An 8,975-nucleotide genomic window follows, 5' to 3' on the forward strand; every position below is an offset into this window, starting at 1 on the left:
CAGAGAGATAAAATCATCGTCTTTGGCAGGAAGCCACTTACAGAATACTTGCTTTTTGGTTTCTTTTTTTTTTTTTTCTCCTGCCTTTATATTCCAGATACTTCTTAGATATTTTTTCTTTCTCTTTCTTGCTGGTATTCTGTTTGGGGTTTTTTTGTTTGGTTGGTTTTTTGTTTTTATCTTCACCTTGTTTGTTGAGGTGCCTGTATTATTAATTACTTCTCCCTGCAGGCTATTTCACAGGAGAAAACCTCCCCCTGGTTGCATAAAGTCCCTAGTGAAACATCCAGCAGGACCAAGATTAAGCATACCTTGGTCTACTTTTGTCCCACTTTTCTCTGTCCTTTGGATCAGCTTACCCCTAGTTCTATCCATTTTGCGTTAAACTTCTAACTCTCCCCCCCATTCCCTGCCGCCGCCTTCCTATTTTCTTTCTGCCTCTCTCTCCTCTTTTCCCACCAGCTGGACATAAAAGGACCAGGATTTGAAATACCAAACAATAGCTTTTCAGATCTTGGTATGTTTCCTAAGGACTTCACAGGACTGGAGTCTATGGGAGGGGGAGTAGCCTTTAAAAAAAATAAGTAGATGTTCCTAATCATTGCCAGGAGATGCACTAAGGGGAGCCTAAAAGGACTCAGTCACAAAAAGGGAGTGGTATTTTCCTTGCCATGAGCCCAGTATTGCACTAGCCAGCACTCTGAGTCACTGGGGGGAACTTTGCTGGGAGAAGTCATGCAGGATGTTCAGTCCAAGAAATCAGTCTCAGAACAGCCATTGCCCTATTTTGGAGAATATCAAGTATCAACACATAGTTTCAGGAAGGCTGTTCAAGGTAATCTTCTCATTATGGGGAAAAAGCGTCAGCTGTGCCTAAGCAGAACAGTCCCCCTTAACAGTTTCTCCCTGGTATTCCTTATTACTCTCATGTTAACATGGTCGCTGTGACCCAAGGTCATCTGCTGAGTACAGATTGGTGGCATATGTTCAAAATGTCCCTACATTCCTTTAAATAGTTCAAGAAATATTTCCCAGATCTCGATGCATTTTGGAGCTACCAAATGATAGCTTAAGTCAGTCCCTGTCCACGTACTCCTTTCCTAGCTCCCCACAGTTGCTCTTACTTCTAACATCAGCATTGTTTATCAATTTCCACAAAAATTACCTAACAAAGATCAGTAAAACTGAAACACCCCGAGGTGTCCCTCTGTGTCCCGCAGCCTGTGACACAGTTGGAAGCTCAGGAAAAAAAAATCTTGTTCTCAGAATGCTCCCTTCAATAGAGACAGAAAAGAAGAAAGAGAGGATTATAGGAAAGGTTGGGAGGGCTTTTAGCAAACTGACACAAAAAGTAAGAAATAAACGATGGATGTGCTCTTGTCTCAGAAGTCTATGATGGATTTCAAATCATTAACCGTGGTGTATTTGTATTGGAATAGATGTCCCACAGACATTTGAGACAGGTCCTTTGTTGCAAGAAAAGCAGAAAAGAGGAGGTAGCTTCCCAAAGACGGCTTTGATTTATATTTGTATATCTTGCATGGAAAATGGAATAATTTGGTACAGAGTCACCATTTGTCACTTTGTCATTTAAAGTGCGATGTGGAAAGAAAGTCACAGAACAGTGACAGACATAACAGTGACATGGACCAGCTTGTCATCTATTGCTTTACATACATAGCCTTCGTCGCTTGCACTGCTGAAACATCACATTAGTTAATCTATGTGATGTAATGAGAAACAGCACTGTAACCCAGGGCATCTCTTCATATGCCTCTCTAATCACAGTAAGTCTTCCTGTTTCTGAAATCCATGAGTGGGTTTTCATCTTGTACAATGCAATGCATATAAATGAAGAGTGGGAAGACTGTACGCTTGGTTATACAAAGGGAAAAATATGGGAAAAAAATCTTAATATCAAACATGATGTTGATGAGTTCATTGCTTATCTGATTTTATTTCTGGGTATGTCACCGGACCTGCCACAGATTTGGACAAAACAGGTGTTTTCTCCATGCTTCTGATGCTCCTCCCTTGAAATGAATTTTACAAATGTAAACTACCACAAAATGAATCGATACTACTCAGAGGTGAGAGCCCAGCTAGCACCTGTCTATGAGTATGCTGTGAGACCAGCTCCTCGGTCCAGGTCCATGCCTGAGCCATGTCCAGACTCCTCACTCCAACTGTGGAGGAAGTTGAGACAAGACCCAGACATAGACCCTCGCTCCCTCCCTCCCTTGTGCCCTCGGTCCCAAGGGAAGGAAAGCCAGATGCATTTGCTGGAGGCAGCTCCAGAGTTTTCCAACAGATCCCAGGTCTGATGAACTAACAGACCAGGACAGTGAGGGGAGTGGACTCTATACTCAGGCTTCCCTCTCTTCAAAGGTAATGTAAAAAAAACCACAAAACCAGCCCTACAATCACGAGAGGGAAAAAAAAAAGAAAGGCTCTGTGAACTCTTGAAATTTAGGCTCACTGGGAGCGATACTTTGTAAACAATTAATACAGATCTTCCCAGGTGTGTCTTACACTACAGGCCTATAAGATTAATGCAGCTTTCTCAGAATCTTTATAAGAGGAACGGAAAACAACCGCGCTAATCTGACAAAACATAGACATACCAGATAGTATGGACCTGGACAGAAAAGAGGAAGGCATTTGAAAACTTTGTGTTTAGGGAGTGTTGTGTCCTTTTGAAATATCTCAAAGACAGCCTTGTGCAGGCTTTACAATTAGCGAGGGAAAGAGAGGATTGTGAAAAAAAGAAATGAAGGAAATGGAAGGAGAACACGAAGAGCATTTTAAGAGGTTGGAGGCAAATCCCTCACCACAGACAAGTGGGCAAAAAGGGAGCTAAAAATAGGCAGCATGAGACAGGGTTCTCCAAAAGAGAGCGGGAAGGACACTGTGTTCTGGTGCGACCAACCACAGACGAATGTGCCAAGGCTCTTGTACATTTTGTTGGCAGTTGCTCAAGGCTGGCACGTAGTCTGTACCAGGAAAGGTGTCACCAAGTAGGCAGTGCCCTTCGCTGGGGCGTGCGTTGCCAGTACAAACTCCTGAGGGGCCAGAGACAAATGGCTCATCAGTCAGTGACAGAAAATGATAAAAATGATCTTCCTGGATTCTCCCTTATCGCCAGAGGAACTGATAGAAGCAAAGTTTTATGTACTTATCCAACTCTATCAAGAACATGTGGGGGTTTTTTTCTACCTACTCACAGTCAGTTTATAGCCATTTGTTCTTGTGCTTACATTGGCATTTAGTTTCTTTCTAAATTATCTTTAGTTAGCTTATCTTCTCCCCCCATGTGTTTATAGAGAGTAATCATATCCCCCCCCACTATGCTAACACACCAACCTCTGCTATTTTCTTATTGTAAATCAGATCTTTGATTCTGTGATTGCTCCTTTTCCACTTCTGCATCTACTCTGGTCCAAACCAGTTTCTCTTGAAGTGGTGTAAACAGAGTGAAAATGAAAGTTCAAATAAAAGTTCACAAGCACCTTGCAAAATAGTACCTCTCTACCTCTGTCTAAGATGCCAGACCTGACTCTGGGGGTAAATAAGTCTTTTTCACTCCCAAATTACACTGATGTTTCTAAGTCCTTATTACCTCTTACAGAGACCCAGTTTATAAAGATGTTCTGATCACCTCCTAAATGCAATGATTTGCTATTTGTACTATTAAATTCTATCCCATTTCTGCTGCAGTCATCTTCAAATTAATCTTCAAAGTCATCTTTATGCAATGGTCTGATCTTCATCTGTATTGACGTGCTTCTCATTTTATTTATCACTGGCGGTTTTCATCAGCTTATTCCTGTTTTCTATGCCAAGCTCATGAAACAAACATATTAAGTGGCACCAGTGCCAAGACAGTGTCTCAAGGTACCTCCTTGCAGCCTGACAGGTTTCTTTTCAGCACAGCATGTCGTCCCTTCCCTTTTATGTACAACTCAGGGATCTCATATTAATCTTCGTCTTCTCCAATGTGACAGTTTCTCAAGTGGTACAATATCAAATACTTCACTAGAGACCCGGAATATTGGACATACTATATTTCCTTTAGCTAGAAAATCACTTATTTTTCTCAAAGATAAATTTCTTGTCTATATGGAATGGTTTATGCAACCAAGGCAATGTTTTGTCCTGTTTTCTATTTACTTCCATTTCCTTAGTTATTCTCTATGTCAGCAGTAAGCTGTGCTAAAAATCCTTGCTGCTAGAACCATACTTCTCCAACTGGTCTCACAGGTGAAGGTTGTGCAGTGCCCTGACTTGAGCACATGGAGAGGGCATGGAGACCACATGTTCCTCACTGTCTCTTCCAATCCAAGAGGCAGGAGACACATTTAAAGCAAACACAAGGAGGTTGTTCTTCAATCAAGCTGCAGGTAACCTCTGGAATTTCTCATCCTGAGATGTTGTGGATGATTAAAGTCCTGAGACGTTGTGGATGACTGAAGTTAAAAACAGATGAGGGGGCGCGTAAATGAGTCAATGAAAGAGGAAGCAACTGAAGGTTAATAACTACAACCCTCCCCACACTCATTCTGGGTATGTAAGTCCCTAGGCCACAAACTGCTGGAGGCTCAGAGACTAATCCTGATTTGGGAAGCATGGCGAGACAGATTTTCAGTCTAACCCAGTGAATTGACTCATATGTTTATGTAATTTACCATATCTTATTTGAGTAGCTTATCTGAGTCTTATTTCCACCACACTTATTCTAACATACCTACTCCCATTCACTTTCCCACTTTTTACCTCATGGCCAACATCATCATTATTGAAAGCTGAGACAAAGTGTTTGTTTAGCTTTTACACAAGACTTAGATTATCTTTAAACCCTGTAATATCCTTAAGGCACAGCAGATGCACTTCTTTTTCTTTTTTCCTTTACGTTTCTTGCTTCACCTGCTGTTATTTGCTGTAATTTATTTTTTTTTAGTTAAAAGCTTGACTTCTAGAAATTCTCACTTTGTTCCTACATTTTCTAAGATCTGGGAAATGGTTTATTTCTTGATAAGTCTTTTTTTTTATTTCCTGTAGCCCACAAGTTTCATTCATAAGTTCTTGTTTCACACAATAATTCACTAGGCCACAACTGGACCCCTTTCTGCAAGTTCTTCCTTGCTAAAGATAAAATATCAAGGTAGATTTTACACTTTTGGTATGAGGAATTCCAGCCCTCTGCTGTCTCTCAGTTCTTCGTGATCTCTAAGTACTGAAGGTGAGGACAACAGCTCAGGAGAGAATGGAAAGCAGATTTTCGCCCTCTGAAGCCCCTTCAGGCGTCTAAGGTACTTACCTTCAACAATTGCAGCCATCTAGTGGGCAAATACCAGAAACAGTCACTAGTCGGAAAAAATGTGATCTTGGTCTCCTGCTACTTGCAATTGTTCACTCTTTGAGTGGACTGATGCTTCATGGCTAAACCAGGCAATATGGAAAAACATGTCCCAAGATATCTTTCTCATAAGCTTGTATTACAGCGCAGTTGCCCTGGCCATCCCTCTAAGACCTCAGGAATGAGCATGCCTTGCTACTGCTGATCATTATACCACAAGGATATCACTTGGACATACAGATTTATTCTCTTGCATTTCCGATACCACAAAAAAATTATGATTTTACTAATGCTGCCATACACTGAGAGTGATAATAAATACATAACTAGGATGGTTTCTACAGTGGGGGCCACACAACTGACTCACGTGGAAGCTTGACAAGCAAGCGTGGAGTAAGATTTATGTACATCAAGGCCTTACCTTGCAGCTGCAATTCCCAACCTGTGCTACACCTACCTTATTGATGCACCGATCACTCTATCAAGGGGAACGTCAGCAGCTGCTGATTAACCCTGGTGTAAATGCTTGCCATCACAGTAGGTGTCTCTACATAGACAATTACCACTTTTGCACACTCGATTAACTCAGACAGCTAGGTAACGGCAATCCAACAGCAACTGCCTTTTGGGGTATGGGAGATATGGAAGGAAAATATATCAGCTGCTATGCATTTGGTGGAGGAGAGAGTGCAAAGTTGTAGGAAAAGGAAGAAAGGAATGTAGATATCTCTTGACCTGTCAAGAGCCACCTATGGAGCCAGAAGTTGTTGCTATTGCTGGTGTCAGTGGTAATTACCTCTTTTTAGCATCAGTTGTGGTTGTATCCACACACTCTATGACCACAAACTGCTTTGCTAAAGGTTTTTTTAATGCAGATATCTCAGTCACAATTTGAATATCGTATAAAATAAGGTACTTCCTTAAGATTGACCTTCATTATTTTCTTAAATGACCATGTTATCATACAGTGCATAACACTCAAAATGCTCTTGTGTCAAAAAAACATGCACTTGGCAACATCATTACGATGACGTCCTTCTTTCCCTGCCAAAAGTCATCTTTTAAAATGCTGCTACTTGAGTGCAAGTCGTGACTATTCTGTTTTCTCAGCTAGGAACTCACCACAGTTTTCATGCTGTATCTCTGATAAATGCTTCTACATACACTGAAAGAATGACTTATTGGAAGTATAGTCATTTCAGTTTTGTTTTAAGTAATACCACAAAACTTAGTTGAACTCCAGTGGTTATTACCAAGATAAAAGACATATGCCCATAAAAGAATTTGCCAAAAAGTGACCCCTGTAAACCTAACTGTTATACTAAGCAGGTACAATGCAAAAGTCTAGCTTTTCCACACCCCGCACCCATGTTATGGGTGCTTTCAGGTGTCTTATCATTGTCAGTGTATGCTTGCATAATTTCTGGGTATTTGGAATAAAAAATTTAAATAGCAATTTTCTAGTGAGATTCAGTCCTTGTGCTTCCTTGAGATCACTGCTATGACACTGGGTATGAAGAGAATAGACATGATAGGAGAGGATCAGATCAACGTGGATGAGAAAGAAAGTCAGAAACATTCGGCCACTGAAGTTCCCCTTTCTGTGCCTACAGCATTTTCCCTCCCTTTTCATTCAGCTCCCATTTTCCCTTGTCCCAATGTCTGAACTGATGCACAGAATTTTGACCATTTTCTGCTCCTCCATCTCCCAGCAAAGTATCACTGCCAGATACTCACAGCTGCCTCTGATTTTTCTGGAGCAGCAGGTATTTGTCTCCAGAGCATGACTGCTCACAAGGATATCTCCGGTGTTTCATATTTTATGGGCAGGGCAGTTTCTATCAAAAAGCACAAGCAGCTCTGCGTGCCTAACCCCCAGGGCAAAACTGTGAGCGTGCAGCAGCATCCAACAGCACCCAGGGAGCAGGGGAAATATGTGCCAGAGGAGACATCATGCTCTATGCAGACCTCCATTGCGTTCAGCACAGCTTCTGCAGCTCCTGGAGCCGGATGCTGTTTGGACACTAGTGTAACTACATGGCTGATGCAGCACCTGAGCTAAGGAAGCTGTGTGCAGCCAAAAACATAGCAAATCCATCCCTTTTTCCTATTCATAAATTATTTTTAAGCTCTGCATTTTATCAATTTGTTTTACTTGTAAGAAATTCACTGTAACTGTTTATTGAAGTGTATGTTATTCATGTTATACCTAACTCACATGATATTACTTCTATTGCCAGATCAACTCTCTGAAACCTTTCATCAATAGACAGTGGAACTGAAACAGTCATTTCTAGTTAGATCTTTCAGCAAAGACAGACTTACACAAAACAGCACCCCACGTTTTCTTGTGTGCATGGCCTGGGGCAGCAGTTTTCAGTACTGAAACCCAATGGTACACAAGAGAAAGGAAAGCAGATGTGCCGTGAAGTTCCCAGCATCAGCAGAGCATCCTCAGCTATATATTCTAGCGATAAGTCCACCCCAGGGGGGCTGACATCAAACTGATGTTGGATTTATTTCACATTCCAGAATAGCAGCAATAAACCTAAATTACATAGGTCTACACTGGACTTTTAGCGCCTGACAGTCATTTGTCAGCTGCCGTCTTGCTCCACATGTACTCAGTCCCTGCAATATTTTAGCATGTTGCCTTTTGGCAGGATTAGTCTACTGGACGTCCCCTGAGAAAGCCATAGGAAATACATACTGGTCTTGTGGTTAATTTAACAAAACTCTTGATGTCATTATTATTTAGTGGAAATGTAGTCAAACACTTACTGGGCAGCCAAAATTTAAATAAATTCCCATGTTCTTAAGTGGTCATTCTGAATGTTTGACATAAAATGCACATCTCTGTTTAAGACACATGGCATACGCAGATGAACTTACACACTACTGTGGGTTTTAACATGCTGAAACAATTTGCAACCCTGCTTTAAAGCTGCTGGCTTCCAAAACCAATGGTGATAAGTAAAGTGAGATCTGGAACAAATTAATATATTTCTCAATAACCTGCGGGTTTCTTCGGAACTGTTCATAGTAGTTAATGGGCAGCCAGAGGTTCCCATAGTTATAACAAAACGTAAAGAAGAAAAAACCCTATGAATATTGATAAGGTGAAAAGTCAAGCACTTAAAATTTAGTAAGTGTAAAAATAAGGTTCCCTGTGTGATGTTAATTTGCGACCCTCATATACGTTTATTCTGATGCAAACCTGATATTCAACTTCTTTCCACAGGATTCTTCTGCAGCCAGGACAGACCGGGAAGCCAGGAAGCAGAAGCAAAGTGCTGCATTCCAAGTAGGACACAACTGGCTGTCAGCAAATGTCACGCCAAAACCAGCTTCTCTGCCGCAGAATGAGAGAGGAGCCCGGAGGATTTATCAGAGGCACGACTGACCGAGGTGTGTGCGCCTTTGTGCAGAGACACTGGGTGTGCAGAAAACAAGTTAACTCCTCCATTTCCCACCTTTTCCAGGAGGCCCTTAAGAGCAGATGTAACCCAGGTGGGTTTCCGAGGAGGGGCGGCCTCATCCTGCTGCCTCCCTCCCTTCCCTGTAACCCCACAGCTGGGTTTCTCACCCGAGCTGGGGGACAGCAGGTCAGTGCCCACAG

The sequence above is a fragment of the Grus americana genome, chromosome 3 (assembly GCF_028858705.1).
Source record: "Grus americana isolate bGruAme1 chromosome 3, bGruAme1.mat, whole genome shotgun sequence".
NCBI lineage: Eukaryota > Metazoa > Chordata > Aves > Gruiformes > Gruidae > Grus > Grus americana.